We start from the raw sequence: 21897 nt of genomic DNA, 5'->3' as shown, positions 1-21897 counted from the left end.
CTTCGCAATTAAAAGGACATTCGTACAGGCGAATGGTTGCAACACATGATTATAACGGCGGTGATGCGGCCATCCATGCGCCAGTTGTTTGGTCGCAATTGCTCCTTTCCTTCCAGAATGTTCCTCTCCATTGTCTTTCACTGAACACGTTGAAGTAAGTTTCGGTATGCAACATTGACTAGGGAAGATCTTTAGCAAAGGGAAATGACAATTTTTACTGGCTCTTCACGTTTCTCGAAAGGCTGTAGCGTGAACAGCTGTTTCTTTGTGCCGCCTACTGCTGGCCTCAATTCAAGAAGCGAAATTCCTTTCCTAGCGCAGGACCTTCTCGCCCGCACGATGCGTTACACACCACGTTATTAACAGGCGCTTACTTTCCCTTTGTCAGAACTGCAATGGCTATCTTGACACATAAGACAGATTAACCTATTCATCGCACGTTATTTCTCTCATACAATCTTCTTTCCATTATGCTTATGAAGGTTGGCTCCCCACAGCCGGACCTCCGCCCCGTTTTCTAGTCACACCTATCACGACACGTCGACACTGTTCTCAAACCTGCAGTGTTGCATTCGTATACGTGTATTTGCTTGCCGTGAACTCAATCTATATAACGCGTGAAAATTGGAATCTCATATGAGCATCACACGTCACATCGCAGTGTTTACGTGTGCGGTGCACCAAACAACTTAGTATTTCATGTGACTAAACCTAGTTTGGGTACGTGCATGCGAATCTAATAGATTGATTAGGATTCATTAATAGTTGTGTGAAAGTGAAGGAGATTCAAGTGCTTTCAGGGTAAGGAGGAATAAGAAACATTTAGGCTTGGTGTACAGTTATGCAAATATATATCACTTCTCAGTTCTTCGCACTTGAGGCACATCACATTTATGCATCGTTATTCGCAGTGCGGTTGGACGTATATATACTGCAATTTTACGGAATAAAATATTAATCCACAGATAGCGGCATAAATGCTTGGAAATGGATATGGGTATACAAGTACAAATTCCGACAGCACTGGTGAATCTACGCTGCAGAAATGCGGAAGCCTTAGCGTTGCCGCTGAAAGGCAGCATCAAGTTTGTTCATTTATCTGATTATCATTATCAACTAAAAGCACTGCCATTTTCATCGCTGCTGTCATGATTGCCATTATCGCTAACTGCTGCGTCATTGTCATCGGTACAAGCATGCTCACTCTATGATGTGCGTTTCACGATCCCGGCGGGGCGTAGTTAGTTCAAGCGCTCGGCTGGGGATCCAAGGATAGGAGGTTCGATTCCCTGTGGAAACAGGATTTTTATTTTTCTTATGACTTCATCATGACGTCATATCATTGACAGCTGTAGTGTGACCGGACAGAACGCGGACAGTAGGAGACTTTAAAGGCTTTCGCCATTATGCCTCATCTGAGGCCGGTGGTGGTTTGCACTCTGGGGAACAGGTTTAGAAGCAAAAAGGGGTTATTTTTTTCTAGGCCGAGCACAGCACTATTGGAACAAAACGGTTACTGGACGTCTTTCTGAAATGTATTTTTAAAATTTTTCCCTGCGATGTGAACCACTCTTTGCGTGGATAAGTCATGCACGTTCTATCTTATCAAATATCAGGCAACTGGATGTGCACTGGAGGTGGCCCTTTATTATCGAATATGGTACGTCGTGTGAGACGCAATATAGTTCGCCGTGCAGAAACAGTAGCTAAAGCAACTTTACAAGGAACCTTGTGCAGGTATATCTGAGTGGCTAGGGATACTGAGTGGGGCGTGGTTAGGATACCATGCAAATATGTATATTTTCATGTACAACTGTCATGAATTTTAATAATATAGCGCGAGTGTCGACCAAACTGCTGGTCAGCGCCTTATAATCTCGATAAGCGCGCAGCACGTCTTGAGATAGCATCGTCTGCTAAGCTCTTCCGATCACGAGAGCACACGCCCTGCCACAAAATCTATTCGCGAAAACCCGACGGAAAACAGAGCAGGTACGCAAGAATAAGGTGTGACAGCTGTGACTTTCCTCTTTCTTATTTCTATTACGGCTGGCCATGCTGGCGAAACGGAGTTAAAATAAAGAAAAAAAGATTAAGCGAATACACCAGCACCCGAAAAGATTTTCCTCGAATGCGAACCTTCTGATTTGAGCAGCCCTCTGTTAGGTGGGGACATGATAAAAGAGGCAACAAAAAATACGTGTGCTCTTTTGGCCGACATTTCTTTTCTGTTTAATTTTTTTTTTTTGCGAACAAATATGGCAGGGCGTGTCGCCTCGCGATCGGAACAACCTAGCAGACGACGCTCTACCTTCGTGCGCGTGCTCAAACTCTGGCCGTGTTGCCCGCTTATCGCCTTTGTAAGGCGCTGGCCAGCAGTTTGGTCGACGCTCGCACTATATTATTAAAAATCAGGACGACTGTACGTGTGATCTTCTCGAGTTCTCGTGGTTCGGGCGATGCCACCAACGAATATTTGCAGAAATGAAGAGCAGCGAACAGCCGTTGAAAGCCTACGGTGTGTTAAAGAGCGGGCCATTGTGATTTTTCCACCTGACTTTTCTATCAAGGCAGGCGTGTGGAACATCTTATGTACATTCTGCAGGAAGCTTTTAAAAGGTTTGCTTTGGTTTAGCTTTTACGATGTAACGTCCCAAAGCGACTCAGGCTATAAGAGACGCCGTAGTGGCGCACTCCGGCAATTTCGACCGCTTGGCGTTGATCAACATGCACTGACATCTCACAACGCAGGGATGCCTTTTCGCTTTGGCTCCATAAAAACACTGCCGATGGCTATCAACCCGAGTTCACCGCCACAGTAGTCGGGCACCTTAACTACTGCACTACGGCAGCGGGGCACTAATAAAAGGAGGAACCTATTACAAAAGAGGGGGGGGGGGGAGTAGTTAATTCATCATCATCATCATCATCATCATCAGCCTGATTATACCCACTGCAGGGCGAAGGCCTCTCCCATATCTCTCCACTTAACCCGGTTCTGTGCTAGCTGCATCCACTTGACCCCTGCGAACTTCTTAATCTCATCCGCCCACCTAACTTTCTGCCGCCCCCTGCTACGCTTTCCTTCCCTTGGAATCCAGTTTGTTACCCTCAGCGACCATCGGTTATCCTCTCTTCGCACTACATGTCCTGCCCATGTCCATTTCTTCTTCTTAATTTCCACTAGAATGTCGTTAACTTGAGTTATTTCTCTGACCCACTCTGCACGCTTTCTATCTCTTAATGTTACCCCTACCATTTTTCGTTCCATAGCCCTCTGGGTTGTCCGCAACTTAAGTAGAACTCTCTTGGTTAGCCTCCACGTTTCAGCCCCATAGGTGAGTACAGGCAAGATGCAACTGTTGTATACTTTCCTCTTGAGCGATACCGGTAAGCTGCTAGTCATAATCTGCGAGTGCTTGCCAAATGCGCTCCATCCCAATCTTATTCTTCTTGTTATTTCCTTTTCATGATCCGGATCTGCGGTTACTACCTGTCCTAAGTAGATATATTCGCCTACTACTTCCAGTATTTCGCTACCTAATGTAAACTCGTGTTCCTTCCCGAGGCTGTTGAACATTACCTTAGTCTTCTGCATATTGATTTTCAAGCCTACCTTTCTACTTTTCCTGTCTAGGTCATCAATCATCATTTGCAGTTCATCTCCCGAGTTGCTTAGCAAGGCAATGTCATCAGCAAATCGCAGATTACTGAGGTATTCTCCATCTACCCTTATCCCTAACTGCTCCCATTCCAAGTCTCTGAATACTTCCTCTAAACAAGCTGTGAATAGTACTGGGGAGATTGTGTCTCCTTGCCTAACACCTTTCTTTATGGGAATTTTGTTGCTTTCTTTATGTAGAACTATGGTTGCTGTGCAGCCACTATATATATCTTCCAGCACTTTCACGTACGGCTCGTCTACCCCCTGATTTCGCAATGCCTGCATCACCGCCGAGGTTTCAACTGAGTCAAATGCTTTTTCGTAATCAATGAATGCTATGTATAAGGGCTGGTTATATTCCGAGCATTTTTCTATCACCTGATTGATGGTATGGATATGATCGATAGTAGAGTACCGTTTCCGAAACCCTGCTTGATCCTTTGCTTGATTGCAGTCTAAGGTTGTCCTGATTCTATTAGCGATTACCTTAGTAAATACCTTATACGTAACAGACAGTAAGCTGATTGGTCTGTAATTTTTAAGGTCCTTAGAGTCCCCTTTCTTGTGAATGAGGATAATGTTTGCATTCTTCCATGCTTCCGGTACCGTCGATGACACCAGGCACTGCGTATACAGGGTGGCCAGTTTTTCTAGCACGATATCCCCCCCGTCCTTCAGCAAATCTGTAGTTATCTGATCCTCTCCAGCTGATTTCCCCCTTTTCATAGTTTCTAGTGCTTTCTTGACCTCGTCCTTCGTCACTGGTGGAACGTCTGACTGTTTTTCCCTACCGCCAATCTAATTACGGTCCTGACTACTTTGGCTACTGTAGAGATCTGTATAGAACTCCTCGGCTACTTTGACTATCTTGTCCATATTAGTGATGACTTTGCCCGCCTTGTCCCTTATCGCATACATCTGGTTTTTGCCTATGCCCAATTTCTTCTTTACCGCTTTAAGGCTTCCCCCGTTCTTTACAGCATGCTCAATTTTCTCCATGTTATACTTCCTTATATCGGCCACCTTGCGCTTATTGATTATCTTTGATATCTCGGCCAATTCGATCTGGTCTGTTGGATTGGAAGCTTTCATACTCTGCCGTTTCTTAATCAAATCTTTCGTCTCCTTAGACAGCTTACCGGTATCCTCTCTAACTATCCTACCGCCTACTTCTACCGCGCACTCAGTAATGATATCTCTGAAATTATTGTTCCTTGCCTCTAGGGTAATGTCGCCATCCTCAGTTAGAGCTGAATACCTATTCTGTAGCGAGATCCTGAATTCTTCTGCCCTCCCCCTCACCGCTAATTCGTTGATGGGTTTCTTTCTTACTAATCTATTGCGTTCCTTCTTCAGATTTAGGTTAATTCGGGACCTCACCATCCTGTGGTCACTACATCGAACTTTCCCGATTACCTCTACATCCTGCACAATGGCGGGGGTTGAACACATTATGAAGTCGATTTCATTTTTAGTCTCTCCGTTAGGACTTTTCCATGTCCATTTTCGGTTCTTCCTTTTGCTGAAGAAGGTATTCATGATTCGTAAGTTATTGCGCTCTGCAAACTCAACTAGTAACTCCCCTCTGCTATTCCTAGAACTAATGCCATAGTCACCTACTGCCTTGTCTCCTGCCTGTTTTTTCCCTACCTTGGCATTGAAGTCGCCCATTAGTACAGTATACTGCGTCTTTACTTTTCGCATTGCCGATTCTACATCTTCATAGAAGCTTTCAACTGCCTGGTCATCATAACTACATGTAGGTGCATAGGCCTGTACAACCTTCAGTTTATACCGTTTATTAAGTCTAATTACGATGCCTGCAACCCTCTCATTAATACTATAGAATTCATCTATATTACCCGCTATATACTTATTGACAAGGAAACCTACTCCTAGTTGTCGCCTTTCTGGTAAACCTCGATAACACAGTACATGCCCATCCTTCAGTACAGTATATGCCTCATTCGGCCTCCTAACCTCACTAAGCCCTATGACATCCCATTTCATGCCCTCTAGTTCCTCTAACAGCACTGCTAAACTAGCTTCACTAGCTAGAGTTCTAGCATTAAACGTTGCCAGGGTCAGTTTCCAATGGCGGCCTGTCCAGCGGAGCCAGGCTTTCTTAGCACCCCCTGCTGCGTCACAGGTCTGACCGCCGCCGTGGTCAGTTGTTCCGCAGCCGCTGGTGACTGAGGGCCGGGGTTTTATGGAGCTTATCATAGGAGGTTGTGGCCAATTACTGCACCAGGGTGGCCAACTCCTGTTCTGGTGAGGGAGTGCGTTGCCGGAGGTGTTCACCGGCATCAGGTCGCACCCCAAACCTGTATATGCAATTCCATCGACACGCGGATTTTTTTTTTTTTTTTTTTTCATCCGGTGGAGAATTGCGCGGCACCGGGATTTGAACCCCGGTCCTCTTGCATGCGAGGCGGATGTTCTACCGCTACGCCACCGCTGCCCCTAGTTAATTATTACTAGTTAATTATTAGTTAATTATTAGTTAATTATTATTAGTAGTTAATTATTACTCCTTAACTCCTACTCTTGAGGCTATGAAACTTACAAAGCATTTCCTGGTGTTCTTAAGAGGAAGAGAAGACATTCCACGCTCAGACTTCCAGCCCAGCACGACCTTTGTGGGCTTTATAGAGGCGGCGAGAGGAGTGTTTGCAATGATCGACTGGTCGGACAAGTAGCGTTGTTGAAATTTCTACGGCAGTGAAGGCCCGTAGCACAAAGAAGAAATCAAAGCATATTTTATGTTGATTTTAGGCAAGCCGGAAAGAACTAACAAGAGGACCTGTGATTTCGTTGTAAGAAAGCAAAAAAAAAAAAAAATAACCAAATGCCCAAAAAGAGGTAAACAAACACAACCCCGGCATAGAGTGATGCAAAAAAGGTGCCGAAGGTGTCTTTTTAAGGACCTGTAAAGAACAGCTTTAGTCGTGCTAGAAAAGAAATTTAATTGTGTATTTCAAAACTGCTTATCTTACTTTGGCCACCAGGTGCGCGTATGCAAAGTCCTCAAGAAAATGTGTAACCATTTTATTTGTATTGTATTTCGCAAGAAACACCGTCGAGCGATTTAAGTTGTCTGCCCAGAATTATGCTTCTGCCGTATACTAAATTATGAAACGCTATTTCCAACTAAAGCTGCGCTTTTATGAAGGAGAAAAGGGGAACAGAACCAAATGCACATGGTGTTTGTGAAAAGCCGCTTTCACGAGTAACAGCGAGGGCATCAAATACTGCTTTCTTCTTTATCGGCCACCTTTTACGCATGAGAACGAGGCCATTTAGTTTATGAAGTCCCTAGTTGTCATGAGGAGGTTCTTACCAGTGCCAGAATATTGAATTCATTTGCAAGCAAAATTATGGCATTTCAAAGGAAAACATTTAGCGATTTTCTCAAGTATGAACGAAGGAAGACCCAAAAAATAAAATTCTAGAAAAAATAATTTACCAGAATCAAGGACAACTTATGTCTGCAGTGAAGCTTCATCAACATTCATTACCGCCACCAAAAATTAATAAGAATAAAATAAGTAGCCTGTTGTGAAAATGACCTTAGCGCAGAGCTGTGACTGGCACCGTCGTGTCCCTCGCCTACGATTACAGCCTCTAAAAGAAATCATAAAGGCCGTGTTGGCGGTAAAACCTTTTTATCCAACATATACAGGATAGGCGTCCGCTTATCTGCCTAGACGGTGGACTGGAGTCCTTGAACTTGGGCGGCATGTTCAGCCATTCGGATTAAACCTAGCTGAAACTTGGTGTTTGAGCTTAACAATAGGGTCTCCGAAAATTGTTCTGTTTCTTTTTCTTTTTTTATTTTATTCAACATACCCATAAAGGCCCTCTTTCGAGGGTATTACATAGGGGGGTTCCGTGTTAAAAAAAAAAAAAATAACAGGAACATTATAAACAGCAAATGAGCAATAAACAGGCTAAATATAAAATGGGAAAATAATTAAGCACTACAGAATTAAGAAACAGGTTATAGAAAGCAATAGAATACAAAGTATAGGTTTCAGAAAACAATAAGGCATAACAAAAATGAATGTACTATAGTGTGTACATACTGACAAAAAAAAAAGTACACATCAAATGTCAGCGTCGCTGCGGGTGAGATCGTGTAATATGGAGGCGTTGGATTCAATGGCTATGTGTGCTGGTAGATTGTTCCACTCTATGATAGTGCGAGGTATGAATGACTTTGCAAATGGAGATGAACGACACGCGATGCGCTTAACTTTGTGCGGATGGTCGAGCCGTGGAAAGAAGGCTGATGGTGATAGGAAAAAATCGTGGTGGAGCGATGTATGGTGATACAGTTTATGGGAAAATGCTAGCCGTGATAGCTTGCGGCGGAAAGACAAGTCTTCTAATTCGGCGCGATTTTTATGGGCAGTGACACTGGTAGTATATTCGTCGCTGTTTACACGACAATATGAGTAGTCAGAATAAGTAAAACGCGCAGCACGGTTCTGCAAGGACTCAATGTTTGCTATGAGATAGGCTTATTCAGGATTCCAGATGGCTGATGCATATTCAATCTTCGGACGAATGAGCGTGAGGAAGGCTAGCTTCTTCAGGTGGGGGGAGCCTGTCTGAGGTTGTGCTTTAGAAGGCCGAGTGAGCGGTTGGCGGATGCTAAAGTTATATCAATGTGGTTGTGCCATGTTAAGTCAGATTGCAGATGAACTCCAAGGTACTTGTAGGTAGCAGCAAGTTTGACAGAGTTGTTATTTAGAAAATAAGTTTTGGGGCGCTGCGAGTGAAAGACAAAAGCTGAGGTTTGGAAGTATTAAGTGGCATATGAGCCTCTATCTTGGATTTATGGACATGTTTATATACCCATTTGTAAGTTGAGCCCTATCCCGACATATTTTACTTCTCAAAATTTTTCTGGGTGCCACTAGCTAAGGTTATCCAGATTGAGAAAATTTCTTGTTTTAAGCGTCGCCAGACGCTTTTCTTTTTTTTTTTTTTTTTGGCTCTTAGGAAGTAGTAAGATCCCGCGATCGGTGTAGCAGTGTGGCGTCTCATGGGCACCAAACTCCATGCGCAGACAATAAAAATTTATGACAAGGGCGATTCCACGCTGCTGCAGTTCTTCGAGTGAGTACAAGAGTGATTTAGATGCAATTGGGTGACCGTGACACCAGTACTGGTGGTATTGAGTATCAAGAAGCCATGAGTGCAACTAAGGTTTCTCGGTTTACATGCCTCTCAGGTGCAAGGGACTGAGGGTGGCGTCTCGTGACTGCTTTTTGTGGAGTATTTGATGCAACCGATGAAAACGCGCATGAATACCTATCATAAAAGCGTAAAGACAGACTGAAAGATCTTTATTATACGTAGAAATTCAGGGCGAGCAGGCCCCTGGGTCCCCGCACCACCGCACTGCAACTGAAGTGGTTATGTCCCTCAGGCTTATAACACTAACAGCCCGGCCGGTGGCGATAGTCTGCACGGCCGGTCTTCCGAGTGCAGCAGGGTCTTCCATGCAGTTTTCCCAGGTTTTCAAGTCCTCTAGCCTCCACGGGGGAAGGTCCGCCAGGTAGAGGGACAGGATGTGGAGGGAAGGAGCAAAGGGTTCAGGGCAAATGGTACTGGCAGAAGTGGCAAAGGAAGGATGGTAGAGGGATAGGGTAAGGAAAAGTGTGCGTTTTCAGTCGGCGCCATAGTATTGCGTGTTTATTGCCTAGGGAGTGGAGGGGTGGGTTGGTACAGCTGCCGCGAGGCTATGTAGAGCTGCGTAAGCCCGCTGAACGAGTGGATGCGCTCCTTCATGAATTCCGGATTAGCGTCCTGTCCGGGATTCCCAGAGTGCGCAGGCACCCATATCAGCGCCACATGACGGGACGGGGGTGGATCGGGCGAGCCCAGTAGGCTAAAAGCAAGGACATGGACTCGACCTCGTACAAAATGTAGAATCACTGTTTTTGAATATGTTAAAATGTGCGGGGCCTACGTGCAGGTTATGGCTATTGGAATGGCGGCTACCTCTGCAGCTTCTGGGGAGCTGCCTGGGGAGAGCGGTAATGTGATGAGAAGGGCTGAGGAGGAATCCACCACGGCTGCGGTCGCTTCATCACCCGTGCATGCAGCGTCTACCCATACGCCGTCCGACATACCGCCATAAAATCAGTAGAGCCCCTTTGCACGGGCTATGCTGCGCTGGTCATCCTAGAATGGATAGATATATTTCGGGAGTGGCCTGATAAGCAGTTCTAGATGTACGTGTGAGGGATGGAGAGAAGTGCTGGGTTGTTATCCGGTATCCTTTACAACACACCATTATCTGTGTATAATAGCTCTGAAAGCAAAGTGGATTGCATCTTCACTGCTGTATCTTCGTTCCGGCGAACAAGGAAGAAACTATTTACAAAATGTTAGGGTAGGCATGTGAAGAGGGAAAGTAAAGAGTATAGTCTAGGAGTCTAGTAGCCCTTACAGTAGGAAGCGAATTTTATACCCATTAGGTTCTACTTCTGCGCCGCGACTTGCGTCTAGCCTGAGTCGCTTTGGGACGTTAAACCCCTCAAACCAAACCAAACCTGCATCTTGTGTTCTTTTGAGCGAACATGCAGAATACATCTCGGCGGGAATAGAGGCTCCAACCGCTCCATGTCCATTCACGTATGTGGCAGGGAAATATAGACCAGCAGAAGATGAACGACGGATCTATGACTGAGCTCCAGAAGTTCAAAGAAAACGAGTAGTGCTATGGAATGTCTTCCCTGGGCACGTTGTGGAAGCCCTTAATGCCCTCACGCAAGCAGATTTGGGTCTTCTGTTTTGTCGCCATCTACAACACACACACACACACACACACACACACACACACACACACGCACACACGCACGCACGCACGCACGCACGCACACGCACACGCACACACACACACACACACACACACACACACACACACACACACACACACACACACACACACACACACACACAGCAATTAGTCTAGTTTTTCTGGACGTTTCGCAGCCCGTGCGTGCGACTTCTGACGAACTGTCATTGTCTGTCTTATACAAGGTAACGAACGCGCCGCGCCGTTTGTGCTTACCAAAGTCTTAGTCCACGTGTGTTCGGTCCGGCGAATGGTATACGTTGATGTAGATGGCGTACAGATGCGAGCATACCGTTAGGCGTTGCACGGTGCTTGTGAATATTTTCAACCGGCGCAAAATTTGCTCAAAACGCATTTATTTAGGCATTATAATTTGCACACTATCTAGAAATCATCCCAGGCTGGGCAAAATCAAATCACTTGCATATCCTCTTTTCGCAATTTCATGGCATCGCTCCTTGTCGCTGTCTGAGGTGGTGCAGTTAAATCCCATGAAGACTGCAGGTGAATGGAGGCTGTTCAAGCATTGCCGGTGGAAGGACCCCCCTTTGGGCGCACGATCTGGAGCCGCAGCGCCGGTTAGCGTTAAGGCCGTAAGTCGTCTCCCACTGGCGCCCAGGTCAGCTGTCAGCCTCTTGGTTCCCTGCAGTGGCGCGTAGAATCAATGAAGTACATCACAGAGCATGCATGGGAAACATACACTTTCCATTGCGTACCAACAATCTCTCCTGCGGCATCTTCTTCCCCAAGTGAAAATGGATGGTGGCTGTGGAACCGCGGCTATTGCGGGAACCGGCCATCCTTGAAGGAGTCGAAGCCGCCGCAGAGATCAGTTGTACCGGAATGATTGATGTCACGCTGAAACTTGCCTCTGCCACCGTTGAGAGGCTGGACTGCAGTGGTAACCTTGGACTGGACGGGTGCGCCGGTCGTTCTAGAGGGATAGATGACCCTTGGTGAATTCGCTGACCCATCACGTCCCAGGCGAGCTTTTCCACGGAGGCGTTTCTTCGGTTTGGGATAGCAGCGGTAGGCGTTCGACTTGAAGTGCAGGATCTGCAAAAGGGCCGTCGCTCTTCGCCTCGTTTGCCACGGTTCAATTTGTAGCAAGGAAATAACCGGAGCATTTGCTGCAGAGATCAGTCTTCGAACAGATCCGCTCGAGGGCACGTGCCAGAACTGGCGCTGAAGAAGACGACGGAGACACACGAGGCATATAAGGGCTCCTAGAACACCCTTACTACCTAACACAGCGCTCTACTTCTTCTCTTATATGGTTCTCGCGTGGTCTGTAGGGCGGAGCCACCAGACTCATAGGCTGTATAAACTCGGAGGATTATTTCCAGAATCTGTAAACGGTGAAGTGCACTAGTGTCGCATCTCCCATGAAAGCGTTTTAAAGAACGACTTTAGACCTAAAGCACCCGAGAATGCAACCTAATGAAAAAAAAAAAAAAAAAAAAACAATTCTTCCCTTCCTTTCCAAGGGTTGAGATAGGAAATTATTTGCTTCATCACAATTGCTGTTTTAAAGAGATAAAAAAGGGAGCAGAAATAAAAAAAAAATACTAACTTAGAAGTACTGGGGAATACTGCGCTACTTGATAGATAGAGAGAAGTGAAAGACGACACACGAATGAAGCGCAAACTTACAACTGTTTATTTGTGCGCATATGCGTAGTTGTGGTCGAAGTGATAACGTGCGTGATCACACGCATGAATGATGTGTTTGTGATTTGACGAGAATGCTATATGTATATATGTACGTGTTTTGTCGATAAAAATAAACAGTTGTAAGCTTGCACTTCATTCGTGTGTCGTCTTTCACTTGTCTCTGTCTATCATGTAGCGCAGTATTCCCCAGTATGATCAACCAACTGGCCGCCGTGTTTGCATTGTTGACTAACTTAGGAGGCTATTTAAGATTAACAGCGTCAAAAAATGTAAAATAAAGAGACCACGCCATCGCGTATAAATGTCCAATGACAGGCGAGTTGAAAATATCGTAAGAAAATATGGAATTGTTACAGTGCTCAATACATGAGGGGCATTCGAAGTGTTTTTATATATATATAGTGAGGTATCTTAGCATTATCTGCAATCCGGGCGCTGCGGGACTAATATTGAAATCTCTACTTTGCAGTGACAGTATATACTTTATTGGTCAGTCTGTCGGTTCGCGATTAAGGAATGCTCGTACGTCGAATATGGTTGGAAGGATCCTGCACGATGTTCACGATCGAGTTGCTTGTGTATTATCTCGTCTCTACGGGATGTGCCTTTGAAATATGCCTCTGAACTTGGGCTCCTGGCTGTGACGTCGGTACAGTCGTCGAGTTTCGTCCGAGAGAACTACGCCTTATGCTCTTATCGATACCCTGCACTCAGCTTTAAGCAAAGTTATTAGCCAGAGGTGAAATCGATATATGGCACTTCCTTGCTGTTAACTTATTTTATGTATCGAATGAGAATTTAAATCTCATATGAGCAACAAGCATCACATCGCAGTGACGCGTGCTGCTATCACGAGAGGTTTGGTATGGGAGAAGGAAAATGGTATGGGAGAAAAAACGTGCGATGATTACGTTGATTTGTGTTCTGCGTCAAGATAGCCATTATAGTCCTGACAAAGGCGAATATACGCGCCTGTTAATGACGCGGTGTTTAATGCATCGTGCTGGCGAGAAGGCACTGCGCTAGGAAAGGGATATTGCTTCTTGAATTGAGGCCAGCAGGAGGCGGCACAAAAAAACGGCAGTTCACGCTACAGCCTTTTGAGACACGTGAGGAGCCAGTAAAAATTATAATTTCCCTTTGCTAAAGGCGTTTCCTAGTCAATGTTGCATACCGAAATTTCCTTCGACGTGTTCATTGAAAGACAATGGAGAGGAACATCCTTGAATCAATGGAGCAACTGCGACCAAACAACTGGAGCATGGACGGCCGCATCACCACCGTGATGATAATGCGTTGCAACCATACGCCTGTACGAATGTCCTTTTAATTGCAAAGATTTGAAACAGCTGACTTTCTCTGGTCTCTGCATCGATTCATCCAAAGATATTCATGGCCGCGATCACACTTCCCACAAGATAAACACAGTGGAAAATTCTGGTCTTCTTGCATATAAAGCTTGCCAGTAAAGAAATAATAAAGCTAGAGAAAAAATCGCGCGCTAGAGCCACTTTTCGTACGGCTTAAGATGTCTATCGGATGGCTATAGGCAGCAAAGCAGATGTACTGCTATGGCTGCCACTAACGGGTAACGACACATGAATGGACATGATCTTGCTGCAGCCCAAAACAAGCAATAGAATTATTTGGTGCCGCCAGAAGAGGCTCATGACCACAAAAAAAAAAAAAGTTTTTTAGCCTGAAAGCACTTCAGTTCCTTCTCTTTCAGGCAACTGTTGACGAATCTAAATCAGTCAAATAGCATGTCTATGCACGTACCCAGACGAGAGGTTTGGTCGCAGGGGACCAAACCTCTCGTCACAGCAACACGCGTCACTGCGATGTGATGCTTGTTGCTCATATCAGATTTCAATTCTCACTTGATACATAGAATTAGTTAACAGCAAGGAACTGCCATATATCGATTTCAACTGTGGCTAATAACTTTGCTTAAAGCTGAGTGCAGGGTATAATCGATAAGAGCATAAGGCGTAATTCTCTCGGACGAAACTCGACGACTGTACCGACGTCACAGCCAGGAGCCCAAGTTCAGAGGCATATTTCAAAGGCGCATCCTCTACAGACCAGATAATACACAAGCAACTCGATCGTGAACATCGTGCAGGATCCTTCCAACCATATTCTGCATTCACGCATTCCTTAATCGCGAACCGACAGACTGACAAATAAAGTATATACTGTTCACTGCAAAGTCCAGATTTCAATATTCGTCCCGCAGCGCCCGGCTTGCACATAATGTTAAGATACCTCATAATATATATAAAAACACTTCGAATGCCCCTCATGTATTGAGCACTGTACCATTCTATATTGTCTTGAAATATTTTCAACTCGCCTGTCATTGGACATTTATACGCGATGGCGTGTTCTCTTTATTTTGCAATTTTTAGCGCTGTTAATCTTAAATAGCCTCTAAAGTTAGTATTTTTTCTGCTCCCTTTTTTATCTCTTTAAAACAGCAATTGTGATGATGCAACTAATTTCCTATCGCAACCCTTGGAAAGGATGGGGGAATTTTTTTTTTTTTTTTTCATTAGGTTGCATTCTCGAGTGCTTAAGATCTAAAGTCGTTCTTTACAACGCTTTCATGGGAGCTGCGACCCTAGTGCACTGCACAGTTTACAGAGTCTGGAAATAATCCTCCGAGTTTATACAGCCTATGAGTCTGGTGGCTCCGCCCTACAGACCACGCGAGAACCATATAACAGAAGAAGTAGAGCGCTGCGTTAGGTAGTAAGGGTGTTCTAGGAGCCCTTATATGCCTCGTGTCTCTCCGTCGTCTTCTTCAGCGCCAGTTCTGGCACGTGCCCTCGAGCGGATTTGTTCGGAGACTGATCTCTGCAGCAAATGCTCCGGTTATTTCCTTGCTATGAATTGAACCGTGGCAAAAGTGGCGAAGAGCGGCGGCCCTTTTGCAGATCCTGCACTTCAAGTCGAACGCCTACCGCTGCTATCCAAAACCGAAAAAACGCCTTCGTGGAACAGCTTCCCTGGGACGTGATGTGTCAGCGATTTCTCCAACAGCCATCTATCCCTCTAGCACGACCGGCGCACCCGTCCAGTCCAAGGTTACCACTGCAGTCCAGCCTCTCAACGGTGGCAGAGGCAAGTTTCAGAGTGACATCAATCATTCCGGTACAGCTATCTCTGCGGCGGCTTCGACTCCTTCAAGGATGGCCGGTTCCCGCAATAGCCGCGGTTCCACAGCCACCATACATTTTCACTTGGGGAAGAAGATGCCGCAGGAGAGAATGTTGGTATGCAATTGGAACGTGTATATTTCCCATGCATGCTCTGTGATGTACATCATTGATTCTACGGTCAACTGCAGGGAACGAATAGGCTGACTGCTGACGTGGGCTCCAGTGGGAGGCGACTGACGGCCGTAATACTAACCCAGGCTTCGGCTCCAGATCGTGCGCCAAAGGCAGACCCTTCCACCGGCAATGCTTGCAGAGCCTTCATTCACTCGCAGTCTTCGTGGGATTTGACTGCACCACCTCAGCCAGCGACAATGGCAGCGATGCCATGAAATTGCGAAAAGAGGATATGCAAGTGTTTGGATTTTGCCTAGCCTGGGATGATTTCTAATTCGTGTGCAAATTATAATGCTAAAATAAATACGTTTTGAGCAAATTTTTTGTCGGTTGAAAGTATTCACGAGCACCGTGTAACGCATGCTGGAAGCTCACATCAGTACGCCATGTACATCAACGTACCCCACCCGCCAGCCCGAGCACTCATAGACTAAGATCTTGGTAACCACGAACGGCGCGTTCTGAACTTTAAGACAGACAACCTCAGTTCGCCACAAGGCACACACATGGGCTGTGAAGCGTTCAGAAAAACTAATAGACTAACTGGTGTGTGTGTGTGTGTGCGTGTGTGTGTGTGTGTGTGTGTGTGTGTGTGTGTGTGTGTGTGTGTGTGTGTGTGTGTGTGTGTGTGTGTGTGTGTGTGTGTGTGTGTGTGTGTGTGTGTGTGTGTGTGTGTGTGTGTGTGTGTGTGTGTGTGTGTGCCTGCCTGCCTGCTCGCGCACTGTTAATCGAGACGACGCGCAGTCTGTTAAAGGCCGACTGCGCACTCTCTCTCCAGTCGAAAATATTTTCTTCCCCGGTGACTGTGAGACTTCGCCTCCAGAACGCAAGGCAGCAAAATATTTTTGAAAGGAGTAACTAATAACGCAGTTACAGCCACCGCAATCACCCGATTCCGTCGTGTTTCTCTCCTCCCGTTCTCTCGCAAAGGTTTTTCGCTCTCCTGCCCGGTCTTCTAGCCTCCACAAGACAAATTCCCCTTCCTCCTCCGCGTTTGGCGGGAGGTGGGAAAAAAAAAAAAAAGGCCGAAGGAGCGCGCGCCGCTCGATTCAGTCCGGCTGTGGCGACGAAAAAGCGCGCAGCAAGCGACAAACACCCATCCTTCACCCTCAGACAGTGAGATGGACCAATGGACGTCGTTTACGACTCAGACGTCATAGCTTCGGCTCGACGGGCGAGCGCAGGGAACGGTAAAGCTGGCTTCCTAAAGGAGAACATGAAAGAGCTTTGATTTGTATTTTCGTTGCTCTGCGGCGCGCGTGTCACTGTAGCATTTTGGACAGACTATCTCCGGTACCTGATCGAAACACTGGGCTCCTTTGCTTAAAAGGTCCTTCCCTGGACAGTGACCTTTTAAAAATAGATAGCTTTATGGAATATAATAGAAAACTAGATAAACTCTGTGCCAATTACAGGTTTCAGAACGCTGTTGATGTCCCCTGATAGGTGTGGCGAAAAAATAAAATGACACACCTTGACACATCAGATATCTCGCTACCTTCCCATTTTCCCCCAGATCCGTTCCTGTCCCATGTTTCCGAGAAAGAGTCTTTGCGCCAGCGAACATGCGCTCTAATTCATTGTTGTTCGTACCCTCTCCCCGTAATCTCACTCGGCAGGAGGAGAGGTATCTGTGCACCGGATTCAGGCAGGAGCGACTCTGACACATTCTGTGCATCATCAGTGGCGTGTCGAACGCTTTCAAGAGACCAAAAAGTGCCCGCATTGTGGTCCTTCACCGAAACTGTGCGTGGTGAGGGATATATATTGTCCACCTGCCCAGCTACGCCATCCGTGAGACAGTGCTACCACGGAAAGTAGGCCTGCGATGGGACCTTCACTGTTACTACAGGAAATGGACGCTAAACAATAATTTTATCGGACACCTATGAGATTATTATAGGAAACTTGTTCGCACTCCTTCTTCTAGCTTCCTCCTACTCTCCTCGCTCCCTTTTCACTATGCCTGATGCAAACCTCTCGCATAAAAAACGAAAACCTCTATCGTGCACATCATGCAGGATCTTTCCAGCCGTATTCTGCCTACGAGCATTCCTTAATTGGAAACTGGCATACAGACGAATAAAGTATATACAGTTCCAGAAAAATCCAGAATCCAATATTTGCCCCACAGTCGGCCGGCTGTCGCATAATGCTAAGAAACCTCCCAATATTTATGAAAACAGTTGGAATGCCCCTCATGTTACCAGTGCGGTACCATACCATATTTTCTTACAATATCCGCAACGTGCCTATCATTGGTCATCTATACGCGATGGCGTATTCTCTTTATATAGCATTTTTTTACACCGTTAAGCATAAATATCCTCCCTAAGTTCGTATTTTTTCTTTCTGATCACTTTTTGTATCTCTTCAAAAATTGAAATTGTCAACAAGCAAATACTTTCCTAACCCACCCCTTGAAAAGGAAGCCGGAATTGTTTCTTTTCCATTAGGTTGCATTCTGAGGTACTTTAGATCCAAACTCGTCCTTTCAACGCTTTCATAGGAGCTGCGACACTAGTACATTTAACAGTTTACTGTCTGGAAATAAGCCTCCGGGTTTATATACCCTTTGCAGCGCGAGCGCATGGGCGCTGCCATATTTGATCATGTAACCCTTGCGCCATCGCCGGCCTTCTGGCCTTCTGGTTTGATGGCTTCCGGCGCATTGGTACTCAGCTACACGGTGCATCGTACCCGCTGTCGCTGAGGACAACGAGCTTGTAGATATCCAAAAAACTTCATGTGAATGCCTATAGTATGTGTAGGTGCTCAGTTCAGTTCAGTCGTTCAGTCGTGTCCGACTCTTCGTGACCCTACGGACCATGTCGCGCCACGCTTGTGTAGGTGCTAAAAAATGATTAATTTAACCACGTAGTTCATTTATTGCGTCCTCCTAACTGTCCGCATTGGCTAGAACGTTTCGACAAACGCATCAGCCGTCGACTCGCTTTTTTTTTGTTTCTTTTTTATCAATTCTCTCTCCAGCGCTCTTTGTGGAAAACGGAATTTTCTGTAAAACGTAATACATTACAAACTGATTTACCCCTCAAATTTTTCTTTTTATTTTATTGCGCACAGGGCGAACGCATGTTCAGACCGTGCTGGCTGAGACGCATTATGAATGTTCCTTTAACATTGTGCACAATATTCACTGCTCAATATCGACGCACGTGTAATCCCCGACAAATGATAAGGTATAATTTTACCTCCTGTAAACGTTCTTGCTTCAAAAGACTATTACGCTGCTTGAAGGCCGCATCAGGCGCTCAGCGGCGTTCACCTGCGGTCGGGCGAAGGTGACTGACACTGCACCGGAATTCAGAACCCACAGTAGGCAGCCCAAACAAGCGGGGATATAAAAAATCTTACCGTGGTAAATTTCATCGTTGTCCTGTGCATTAGTTTTATAAACGCAGCAGTCATTACATGTATTGCAGCAGTGTTTGTCTAATTAAAGTTTGGTTTTGTTTGTGAGGTTTAACGCCCCAAAGTGACTCAGGCTGTGAGTGGAGGACCGCGCAAATTCCCACACTCTTGGGGTTCTTTAATGTGCACTGATATCGCAAAGCACACGGACCCCTGGGTTTTCGGCTGCATCGAAAAATAGCCGCCGAGGCCGATATTCGATCCCGCATATCCTTGGGAACAGTACCTAATTAAAGTAAGCAGATTCACTGACATGCCCACACTGACTTTCCTTCTCTACACAATCAATTCTTATAACTGCATAGACATTAATAGCAACGTCAAGGTACCTCGTAACGTCCTGCGAAAATAACGCGGCAGCAGTGCAAAGACCCAATATACAATTCCTCAGAAAACGTCAGGGTCGTTCTCGCGTTCCCAAGGCTGCTGCCGGTGCTAAAATGAGCCGGTGCGTGATGTATAGCCTTTCTCTACAATTCACAGGTGCTTTCTTGTCCCAGAAAGGGACACGAACTCGTGATACATCTCCGAGAAAAACAGTGGCTTAGGCCATGATGTGCACCGTCTGTTCTTCCGCCAGTAAACAACAGGGTGATTAGCTCTACTTCCTCGCAGAATACTTCGACTATACAGATGCCACCTGCATCAAAGCAGCGCTGTTTAAATGTCAGCCGGCATTCTTACGCAAGATGCACAACAGCAGTCCGCACTGCACGCCAGTGCGTTCCGAAGGCAACAATGACGGCCGTCCTAGTGGCGCCACCTGTTGCAAAAGAGTTGAACTACTCGCTGTAAACGGTCTATACAGCCTATAATTCTGGTGGCTCCGCGCTACAGACCACGCAAGAACCACATAATAGAAGAAGAAGAGCGCTCCCTTTGGTAGGGATGTTCATGGAGCTCTTATATGCCTCTTGTCTTTCCTTCGTCTTCTTCAGCGCCAGTTCTGGCACGTGCCCTCCAGCGGATCTGTTCGGAGACTGATCTCTGCAGCAAATGCTCCGGTTATTTCCTTGCTACAAATTGAACCGTGGCAAACGAGGCGAAGAGCGACGGCACTTTTGCAGATCCTGCACTTCAAGTCGAACGCCTACCACTGCTATCCCAAACCGAAGGAACGCCTCCGTGGAAAAGCTCGCCTGGGACGTGATGGGTCAGCGAATTCACCTAGGGCCATCTATCCCTCTGGCACGACCGGCGCACCCGTCCAGTCCAAGGTTACCACTGCAGTCGATCCAGCCTCTCAACGGTGGCCGAGGCAAGTTTCAGAGTGACATCAATCATTCAGGTACAACTGATCTCTGCGGCGGCTTCGACTCCTGCAAGGATGGCAGGTTCCCGCAGTAGCCGCGGTTCCACAGCCACCATCCATTTTCACTTGGGGAAGAAGACGCCGCAGGAGAGAATGTTGGTACGCAATTGCAACGTGTCTGTTTCCCATGCAAGCTCTGTGGTGTACTGCAGGAAACCAAGAGGCTGACAGCTGACCTGGGCGCCAGTGGAAGGCGACTGACGGCCGTAACACTAACCGGCGCTGCGGCTCCAAATCGTGCGCCCAAGAGGGGTCCTTCCACCGGCAATGTTTGAACAGCCTCCATTCACCCGCAGTCTTCATGGGATTTAACAGCACCACCTCAGCCAGCGAAGAGGGCAGCGATGCCATGAAATTGTGAAAAGAGGATATGCAAGTGTTTAGATTTTGCCCAGCCTGGGATGATTTCTAGTTAGTGTGCAAATTATAATGCCTAAATAAATGCGTTTTGAGCAAATTTTGTGCCGGTTGAAAGTATTCACGAGCACCGTGCAACGCCTTCCGGTATGCTCTCATCTGTATGCCATCTACTTAACGTATACCATTCGCCGGACCGAACACACATGGACTAAAACTTTGGTAAGCACAAACGGCGCGACGCGTTCGTTACCTTGTATAAGACAATGACAGTTCGCCAGAAGTCGCACGCACGGGCTCTGAACCGTCCAGAAAAACTAATAAGACTGATTGCTGTGTGTGCGTGTGTGTGTGTGTGTGTTTGTGTGTGTGAAATGCTATCCGAGACGACGCGGAGTCAGTTAATCATGAACAGCTTTATGGAAATAACAAACTAGATAAGCTCAGTGTCAATTACAGGTTTGAAAAAGCTGCTGTGTACCGTCATAGGTGCGGCTAAAAAATAAAATGACACACCTTGACACGTCACACATCCAGCCACTTTTCCCCTCTTCCCCCAGATCCGTTCCTGTCCCACGTTTCCGACAAAGAGTCTTTGCGCTAGCGAACACGCGCTCTAATTCATCCGTGTCCGTACTCTCTCCCCGTAACCTCACTCGGCAGGAGCAGGTAGGTCTGTGCCCCAAATTCGGGCAGGAGCGGCTCTGGCACACTCTGCACGTCTTGGCATGACGGACGCTTTCAAGTGACCGAAACGTGCCCGCATTGTGGTGCTTCACCGGAACTGTGCGATATGAGATATGTATATTTTGAAGCTGCCCAGCTACGCCATCCGTCAGAAAGTGCTACTACGGAAAGCAGGCCTGCGGTGGTACTTTACTTTGACTACAGGAATCGGACGCTAAACAATCTATTTATCGGCAACTTATGAGATTATTTGGTGGAAACCTGCTTACACTCATAGCTTCCTCCAACTTTCCCTGTTGCTTTCTCACTATCCCTGATGGCAAAGTTAAAAAAATAATAATAATAAAAAAAAAGGATCGTGCACATCGTGCAGGATCTTTCCAACCATATTTTGCCTACGAGCATTCCTTGATTGGAAACTGGCATACTCACGAATAAAGTATATACAGTTACAGAAAAAAATTTGGAGGACGCTTATGCTTCGCCTTTAAGAGTGGAACGCGATAGCGTTATTGCGTTATGGCCCGAAGGGGAGAAGCGGGTGAGCATAGATAGTGATCTA

The 21897-nt window shown here is 46.3% G+C and overlaps 2 long non-coding RNA genes across 3 annotated transcripts in view; one reads left to right on the top strand and one right to left on the bottom strand.

Moving 5' to 3' along the window:
* Positions 1–20718, top strand: part of LOC146204603 (uncharacterized) — a 66598-nt gene extending 45880 nt beyond the window's left edge. The window contains exon 8 of the long non-coding RNA XR_014703974.1: positions 20444–20718. This is a non-coding gene — a long non-coding RNA (uncharacterized LOC146204603). The remainder of the gene's footprint in view (positions 1–20443) is intronic.
* LOC146204604 (uncharacterized) lies at positions 10874–12354 on the bottom strand. Of its 2 annotated transcripts, none has more exons than XR_014703972.1 (2): positions 11236–12354; positions 10874–11178 (listed from the first exon to the last, which is right to left on the bottom strand). It is a non-coding gene; the product is annotated as an uncharacterized LOC146204604 (long non-coding RNA). The 2 variants fall into 2 exon arrangements; XR_014703971.1 differs by having other exon boundaries at positions 11252–12354.
* Positions 20719–21897: the final 1179 nt, after the last annotated feature.

Source organism: Amblyomma maculatum, chromosome 1, assembly GCF_055883805.1.
Source record: "Amblyomma maculatum isolate TAMU_Amacu chromosome 1, ASM5588380v1, whole genome shotgun sequence".
Taxonomy (NCBI): Eukaryota; Metazoa; Arthropoda; class Arachnida; order Ixodida; family Ixodidae; genus Amblyomma; species Amblyomma maculatum.
This window is presented reverse-complemented; position numbering and strand designations above follow the sequence as displayed.